The sequence below is a fragment of the Psammomys obesus genome, unplaced genomic scaffold (genome assembly GCF_907164565.1).
Source record: "Psammomys obesus unplaced genomic scaffold, mPsaObe1.curated_primary_1811, whole genome shotgun sequence".
Classification (NCBI taxonomy): domain Eukaryota; kingdom Metazoa; phylum Chordata; class Mammalia; order Rodentia; family Muridae; genus Psammomys; species Psammomys obesus.
Genome location: NW_026592403.1, coordinates 3,268,730 through 3,277,905, shown reverse-complemented (window position 1 = coordinate 3,277,905; position 9,176 = coordinate 3,268,730).

Sequence of the window (9,176 nt, the reverse complement as noted above, 5' to 3'; positions counted from 1 at the left end):
TAATTGTACTATTACAATGATTGTGCTGTTGTAATAATAGATTCATTAGCACATGCATATAGACAAGTGAAAACTTGCATTAAATGTATTGGGAAGCATCTTGATGTGATAGCAAGAGAGTCAGCAAGCCTTGAGTCTGGCCTTTTGTTGGGAACCCCAGGGTCCATATGAGTCATCTCCCTAATACACAGGACATTCCAGGCAAAACATACATCACTTATAAGAAAAAAAATGAGGCTTAAACAGTAAGTTCAGAAGCCTCATAGATGTACTAAAAGGTAAGACCCTGATTTTGCAGTGAATGAGAGCACTGAAATCTTCTACTTTAGGATTCCAAGATTCAAGCAGAGTTTCTATAATTATGCTGCTTGAGGAAGAATATTTTATCCCCGAGAATTGGCCTGAAGTTGCCTGAACTGATTACTCTTACTTTTATTTTGTTTTTAGCATAGTTGAAGTTCTTAGCAATTGTAAGAAAAAGGCATCACAAAAGATGAAATTATTTTCCAATATTTTTTTTAGATACTTCTCTGAAACATAGCCGAACTATGAGGACTTTCTGAGATCATGAACATAATCAGACAAGTGAACAAATGTTGTGACTTTCTGTCCTCAAACTAAGGACAGTTGTGATTCTAGTATTTATAAAGTGATTTGAGCTGGTTCACCTTTCTTTACTCTCCAAGTCTAAATATCACTAAGGCAATGAAATACACGATGTGGGAAATTCCTGGAAAATAAATCCTTTAGGAAAGATAATACACAAATCCCCAAACACAGAAAATTGATCAAATAATAACAAAAAATAGTTAATTTCTTTTGTTGTTTAAAACTCTACTTTATTTGGGATGTTTAGGCTTTGATCTCCCTTCCACCAACCCCCTAAGCCCTAAGTAAGAGAGAGAAATGGTAACTGGGGAGAGGGAGCCTAGACTCCTTTACTTCTCCTTACTGGTTAGGATCAAAGGGTTCTTTTTTAAATTTATTTTTTTATAAATTACAGTTTATTCATTTTGTATCCCAATTGTAACCCCTTCCCTCTCTGCTCCCAATACCACCCTCCCTCCCTCATCTCCTTCCATTCAGGTCCCACCAAAACTGGCTGCATTGTCTTCTTCTCTAAAGCAGATGCTGAGACTCATAGCTAACTTTGGGCAGAGTGCAGGGAATCTTATGAAATAAGGAGGATATAAAAAGACCTAGAGGGGACAGGAACTCCACAAGGAGATCAACAGAACCAAAAATCTTGGAAAGGGGTAGGGAGGAATAAGGGAAGGAAGGTGGGATTGGGAGGGAATGAGGGAGCAGGCTACAGCTGGGATACAAAGTTAATAAACTGTAACTAATAATAAAAAAATAAAAATTTAATTAAAAAAAACTAATGAATATTCAAAAAAAATCTGGGCACAGATTTTCTGAGACTGATACTCCAACCAAGGACCATTCATGGAGATAACCTAGAATCCCTGTAGCGATGTAGCCCATGGCAGTTCCGTGTCCAATTGGATTACCTAGTAAGGGGAACTGAGACTGTCTCTGACACAAAGGGTTCTTTCTTTTAGGGCTCTATACCAATTACTTGGATTAAAACAAAAGAATTTTTACATAACATTCAAAGAAACCAAAACTTTCATTACAATTCTTGTTTTCAATTGATGAAATTTTAATTGGTTGATGCAAGTTCAGGAAACATCACAATACTCATTATTTCTCAAATAGATATTTTGTAGATTTTAATGAGTCACTAGAGTTTGTCTTATCAAAAAGTGATATGTTTTCATTATTTCCAGAGAGTTTTAAAGTGATTTCTAGGAGTGGTCTATAAGTAAAAGGTCATCTGGACAAAGACTGCATTTTCCTTGTTTGTCTTATCTGGCTCAGCCTGTTGATGACAAAATATGGACACAGTACTGTTCTATTATTCTGAGACTTTCTCTCTCTCTCTCTGTCTCTCTCTTTCTCTCTCTCTCTCTCACACACACACAAAGACAGGAAATAGTTAAAATTTAAAGAATTGAAGGAACTTTTTGTCTGAATGAGATGTCCCATTGTGCATTTGATATTACTACTGTTTATTTACACATTTTGTTCTTCAATTTTATCCCTTTTTCAAAATGTGGACCACTGAATTACATCTTTACAAAACGTTTGAAAAGAAAACCATGTAGAACACAGCATCATGAAACTAGGCATGGAATTAACAGTGGTCACTATTGTTTGAAGAGAGTGAGGGCCAACCAAGTGGTTTTAGCCACACACTGCTGATCACATCTTGTCTAAGTAGAGTCTTGTACAAATTTACCTCATTTTCATCCTGATTAGTTTTCACTTTTGGCAATCACTAAAATGGTTGTAGCTCTCCTCAGAACTTAACTAGAGCATTGTCTTAACTAGAGTACTATTATTATCTTCTTTAAAAATAAATATACAGAGCTGTTATTTATATTGTACACCCCAAACCATTGCTAATTCCATAAATGATGTCATAGAAGAAGACTTTCTGAACTATCCTTTTGGTCTCATGCCATGCCTCTTACACTCCTCTGATGCTGTTGCTTATTACATCCCTTTAAGCAGAGTCCTAGGAAATGAGTTCAAAGCCAGAATAGACTTGTCTGAATGTGAGGGAAGTTGATAGAAAAATGTAGACCTGGCTGTATCTTGGATATTCTACCAACAAAGATTGAATGTAGGATGGAGACAGTGGTTTATACTTTGTGTTGGGATGACAGAGGTGTTATCAGAATAGAAAAGATTCTATTATCATTGAATGCATGATTTGCCACTATGCCTTTGTGTGTTGGTTAGTTTTATGTCAACTTGATATGGGCTAGAGTTATCTGAGAGGAATGAACCTCCATTGAGAAAATATTTCCATAAGATGCAAAATTTTTCCATAAGAAAATGTAGGGCATTTTCTTAATTCTTGATTGATGGGTGGGGCCAGCCAATTGTAGGTGGTGCCATTGCTGAGGTGGTAGTCTTGGGTTCTATTAGAAATCAATGAAACCTGATAAACTAGGGTCAGATGGAAGGGAAGGAGGACCTCCCCTATCAATGGATTTAGAGAGGGGCAGGGAGGAGATGAGGGAGGGAGGGTGGGATTGAGAAGGAAAGAGAGAGGAGGCTACAGCTGGGATACAAAGTAAATAAACTGTAATTGCTATAAAAAATAAAAAAAGAATTAATTCTAATAATATATTGTAATAAACATTATTTAAAATGTAAAAAGAAAAAAGAAGAAGAAAGAAGAAATCAGGATGAGCAAGCCAATAAGTGGCACTCCTCTATGCTCTCTGCATCAGCAACTGCCCTGCTTGCGTTTCTGCCCTGACTTCATTCGGTAACCAGAAATACAAGTGAAATAAAGCCTTTTCTCTCAACTTTCTTTTGGTCATGGTGTTTCATACGAAAAACAGAAACTCTAACCAGGAAAGTTTATGTGGATGAATCTCTCTCTTTTTTCTTCGAAGTTAGTAGGAAATGATCCAATCTGAAGGGGCAGATGACTGTGGCATTAAAAATGTCATTCCAGTAACCATACTTATGTGAATCATTTATAAAATGGTTTCAGTGATACATGAATTACACAGATGGAAACCAAATGTATAGCCACTATGGATACACTTAAAGGATTTCTTAAACTGTTCATGTATAGTGCTGAGGCCACTTTTCACATACTATGTAATACAACTGAACAATTTTATTGCTCTTATGCTAAATACTGATTGTCTCCTAGAATAAAATTGAGTTAATTATTCATTTCACAAATGTTTGTAAAGTAAATACCTGCCTACATACCAAACATTGAGTTCTCAAGAAACTCTGGTTTGCATCATCAAATATGGTAGGCATGGGCCATTACACTGACTTGCTTCTTTCCTAATAAGAAGAGAGAATGATTCACAAATATCACAAATAAGTCTATAATGTTTTCAAATGTGATGCATGTTAACTCAAAAGCAAAATGGAGGGAAAATATAGATGTAAAAAGTTGGTATGGAGGGCTGCAGCTGTGGTTCAGTGGGTAAAGTGCTGCTGCTCAAACATGACTACCTGAGTTCAAATCCCCAACACCCACATAGAATGACTGTTACGGCAGGCATCTGTAACCACAGCTCTGGGGACCAGAAATAGAGGCAGGAATGTTCCTGGAGCTTGCTGGCCAGCCATTCTAGCTGAAACTCCAAGCACTACAGTTAGTCAGCAAAAGAAATCCTGTTTTTATTTTTTAATGTATTTTTTTAGTTTATTACAATTTATTCACTTTGTATCCCAGCTGTACCTCCACCCTTGTTTTATATGAGGTGGAAAGAAACAGAAGGAGATACCCAATATCAGATTCTAGCCTCCTCACTCACTTTCCCAGGCCTGCATACAAGCCTGCAGCCATCACATATACATGTGAAAGTGGCATGGCAGAAACTTTGCAATATAGAGTTGCAAGGGTATATCTTTAATTGTTTCTTTACAAGGCTTTTAGCTAGCCATCAAGATCTTAAATTCCATCTGATAAAAGTTTACAGTTGAGTTCTAGCCACCTACCATTCCTAACCTCTGCATTCTTTCCCAGCACTGTATGAAGTAAGGAGAACAAAATTCTGTTTGACACGGACAGGAATCTACTCTTGGTTCTCAGTATCTTTCTTCCAAGAGTAACGATTAATCTCGGTTGTCAACTTGGTAAAATCTAGAGTCACCTGGGAGACCTCAGGGCATGCCTGTGGAGAATTACTTTGACTGAGTTAATTGAGAAGGGCAGACCCACTGCTTATGGGGTATTACGCCCTGGCCTAAAATCCTGAACTAGACAAAAAATAAAGAGTGGATCACAAGCATTCACAGTTCTCTGATGCTTCTCTATGAAAGTAATGGGCCCAGTTGCCTCAGTAACCTGCTGCGCCGACTTCCCCACCATAATGAATTATAAACTTGAACTAAGTTTCAAAATAAACCCTTCCCTAAGTTACGATTCTCAGGGCATTATATTACTTAAACAAACAAACAACTAAGACACGAAGATACTTTGCATTCACATAATATTATCAAACTGAAAATTCAGACACCTCATCAGGTTGCAAACACTGAGATAAGAAATACACTTTGGAAAAAAATTGATGACAAGAGAAGAGATTTATATGAAAGTTATATGCTGTGATTTCATATTCTAAATAGGGCTTAATTTTCACATAGAGCCTTCAGGGAAGTAAACATTTGTCACTTGTGCTTTAGACAAAATAAAATTAAAATATTTCTTTTTTACTAATAGGGACTCGGTTTTTATTTTAGGTGTCTATGGGCAGTAGCCCTACTTCATACAAAGGGGATGAGAAAGAAATTAAGAAAGCAACACCTTTCACAATAGCCACAAATAACATAAAGTACCTTAGTGTAACTGTAACCAAGCAAGTGAAAGACCTGTATGAAAAAAAAACTTTAAGTTTCTGAAGAAAGAAATTGAAAAAGATATCAGAAGGTGGAAAGATCTCTCATGCTCATGGATCGGTTAAACATAGTTAAATATTTCTTATATTAAAGTATATTTGTAGCATACACACACACATATGTATACATCTTTTCAATCAAGTGGGAAAAAAACACTGAAATTGTTCAAGAACATGATAGGAAGCACTTTTCTGTCCTGACATAAGATCTACCAAAGGGATGAAAAAGCCAGTAGAAATAGACATGGATTTAAAATAGAAGAGACAGAGGACAATGATTCCAACTGGAATTACCACAAGCCAAAGATAAAGAATGGAGCCTATGTTTTCCAGACCACAAACTGAAGCTTACAGAGGTGGCTTGAGGCTTGACCTATGAAAAGCCAAAGATTACATGGTAAGCTCTCTAGGGGTGAAATTCCCTGAGTTGAGTGAAGGTGGTTGCAGTTGTGTCTTTCTGTTTTGACACAATCAACTGATAGAGACAGATGGGTTTTGGCTATTCTGTTACTTGGTATGCAGTAGGCAGGTCAAGCTTGGTGCTTACATTGTTTCTCCCTGATGCCTCCTTCCATAACAGAATACAGAGAGCATGCAGACAGATGTCACACATATTATGGGCTCCCATCATTGACAAGGATATTACAACTTACAGAGTGGCTGCTAGCAAATGTGCCCATACTCCTTTATGGAGACAAATGTTATCTTCAGTACTCTGGAATGTCAGCAAATGTCTGTGAGAAGGATAAAATCTTTGTTATCTTAAATTCAGGTTAACCAAGGACATTTCTGTGTATGACTAAATGTGAATCCCCATGAGAACTGTCTTAATGACTGTCTCTACTCAAATTTACCACTGCTATCTCCCTGATAAATGTTCTCTTTCACTGATTCATCTTACCAGTAAGAGTCAGATCAATGTATATATGAAAAGTCTTCACTGATTCTTCCATTGCTGAAGATGTAGGTGCTTCTTACCATTTGGCATTGTGCACAGTATGCTACAATGAACTTAAGGCTGCAGGTAACCCTTTATAGGACACTGATTTTATTTTCTTTGACTGTATACCTAAAATATGATGGCTGAACCATATGGTAGTACTATTTGTAAAATTTTGAGAAGCCTCCACATTATGTTTTTAACTGACTACAGAATATATTCAATATTGCTTATCAATTAAAACTTTAATACTTAACACAGTTGAATCCAGTTGATTTATAATTCAACTAACACATTATTTATGACCCAAATAACACATGCACAAAAAATGGCGAGAAAAACACAAAAACTTATGGGATATTCATGTGGATCCACATCATGGAATATTAATTTGTGCTCTAAATTTTGGTGAATTTTACTGAAATGATATTTGACTTTGTGACAACTTATTCCTAGATTGTTTTTACTAATATAAGTATGAAATCTTATGAAGCAAAACTTTGTACATTTTTCACTGCATTGCATGGAGTATCTCAACCTGCTTATAAAGAGATTATTTAATATTAACTATTCTTCGGCTGACAGTAAGAAAGCATATACAGAGTCAATATACATATTTATTCTACAAGTATTTTTCCTTAAGTGCTTATGGTGTGCTAAGCACATTATAAATCATGTGAGGTCCTCAAAGGCCTGCTTGGTTAGCATTTATAAATAGCCATAAAGTCAACAAAGAAAGTAAAACACTTATTTTAACTCTGTCAGTCATGGCTCCAAGACCTCACACAAATCTGCCATTTTTCCTTTATCACAGAACATCTTCAACATTCCTTGCATACGAGTTGTTGCTGCTATCCATGTCTTTCTACTGAGCTATTTTTATTTAATGTGCATCATAGCTTATCCAGACTAAAAAATCATTGTAATGCCAGTTCATCACTTTGCAAATCAAATGCAAATATATTCACATGACATAACAAGTCCTGTCATCGTGTGAACTTTCCTCATTCCATCCCTTACCAACGCCCCACTCACTTTCCCAGTTTTGAAAATGTGGTGTTCTGTTTCATGCCCCCTGAGGATTTTCAAATGTTTGCCTCTTCCAAGAATATTATATGTTGTCCTCCTTACGGACTGATAGACTTATTTTTCTCACTGTTAAGATGGACAAAAATATCATTCTTCTTGACTCTTCTCAGAAACCGTTTGAAATCAATGAGGCTCTTTCATATTCATTAAACTTTACAGGTTTTTAAAGATTTCATTTAATTTGATGTTCAATGCTACTAAACGTATTCATATTGTCATGGCATCTCTCCCATTGTCCATCTCTATACAACTTTCCAATTATTAAATGCAAAATCTATCCAACATCTCTTGTGGCACAGCCGCCATGGAAATTTACACATAGTGCTCCCTTGCAATAAGCAAACAATAGACATGTCATGCATTTGAGCATCCATATAGCTCCAAAAACATTGAAGTAAGGGCTTTAAGAAAAATGTATACATTTATTAAGTTCACAACAATTTTTTAGAAGTACTAAAACATTGAAACAACCTAAATGTTTATTGGCTTATTAATGAGTAAAGAATGTAGTATATTAATTTAGTTAAATATTATGCAGCCTAAAATGGAAAAATAGACATATGTAAATGTAGATAAATCTTGATAGTATTATGTCAAGTGAAATAAATAAATAACAAAGACAAATATTATATAATTCCACTTTTATAAGTTACTTAGCTGAAACCAAATAGGCTAAATGCAAAATGGGAAAATGTTTAAAAACTTGTCATGAATAGTGTAGAGACCACTTTTTTTTATCAAGTGAGATGTAGACTCACTACAATAATAGATTTCAGATTTGCTGTCTTAGAAAGACAGACTTTTGTTGCACATTTCATAACCACACGGAGGTAGGTGATGCTGAAAGTGTGTGACTACCATCCTTTAATCTTGCTCTTCAGAACTACTTGGCCAAACAGAGTCTTGGTTACCTTCTATGTCCAGGGTAGAATAAATGGATAGAGATTTTTAGGTTGAGCTATCATCACTTGACATTTTCTTCTGATTATATTTTTATGGAATAATCTTGACAAATGTATTTCCATTTCCTGGATATTGGTGCAATTAATCTCTGGCTGAAAAACCTTTGGCAGACTCAAGTCTCATCACTATAGAGGGGAAAAAAGTAGATTTAGAGAGAAAACTGGGAAATTGTTTTCTGCAATGGTAGTCAATGTGGCATCTTATTTAAATAGTATTGAAATAGTATTGAAATGCACTCATTTATCTGTTTTTTTAAGATTTAAATATTTTATTTGAATTTTATTTTAAGTGATGTTAATTACAGCATTTGAAGTGAAGGAACTAAATTCTACAAGAAATGAAATACTTTATAATGTACCCATTAAACTGCTAAAAAAAAAAATAATGTGATGGAGCTCTATCAGAAGCCTGTTTAGAGTTTAGATCCCTAGTGTTGTTAGAGTGTGACCACAATAACCTTCCCACCACAGAGCTGGAAAACGAGGAAGCTATTTTACACTCTAGCACAATGCCAAAAAAAAAGTAACAAAAAAGGAGGAGGAAGAACAAGAAGAGAGAGAAAGAATAAAAGAAAGCCTCATCACAACATGAGGAAGAATTAAGTCCTGAATGACTGGCTCCATCAAGCACACCCTAAAATGGCACATAAGAAATAGCTAACCACATCCTGAACTGGGATAACAGGGTTCAATGCTCAAGAAGTCCCAATCTCTATACAGATTCACAAAGGGCCTGCACAT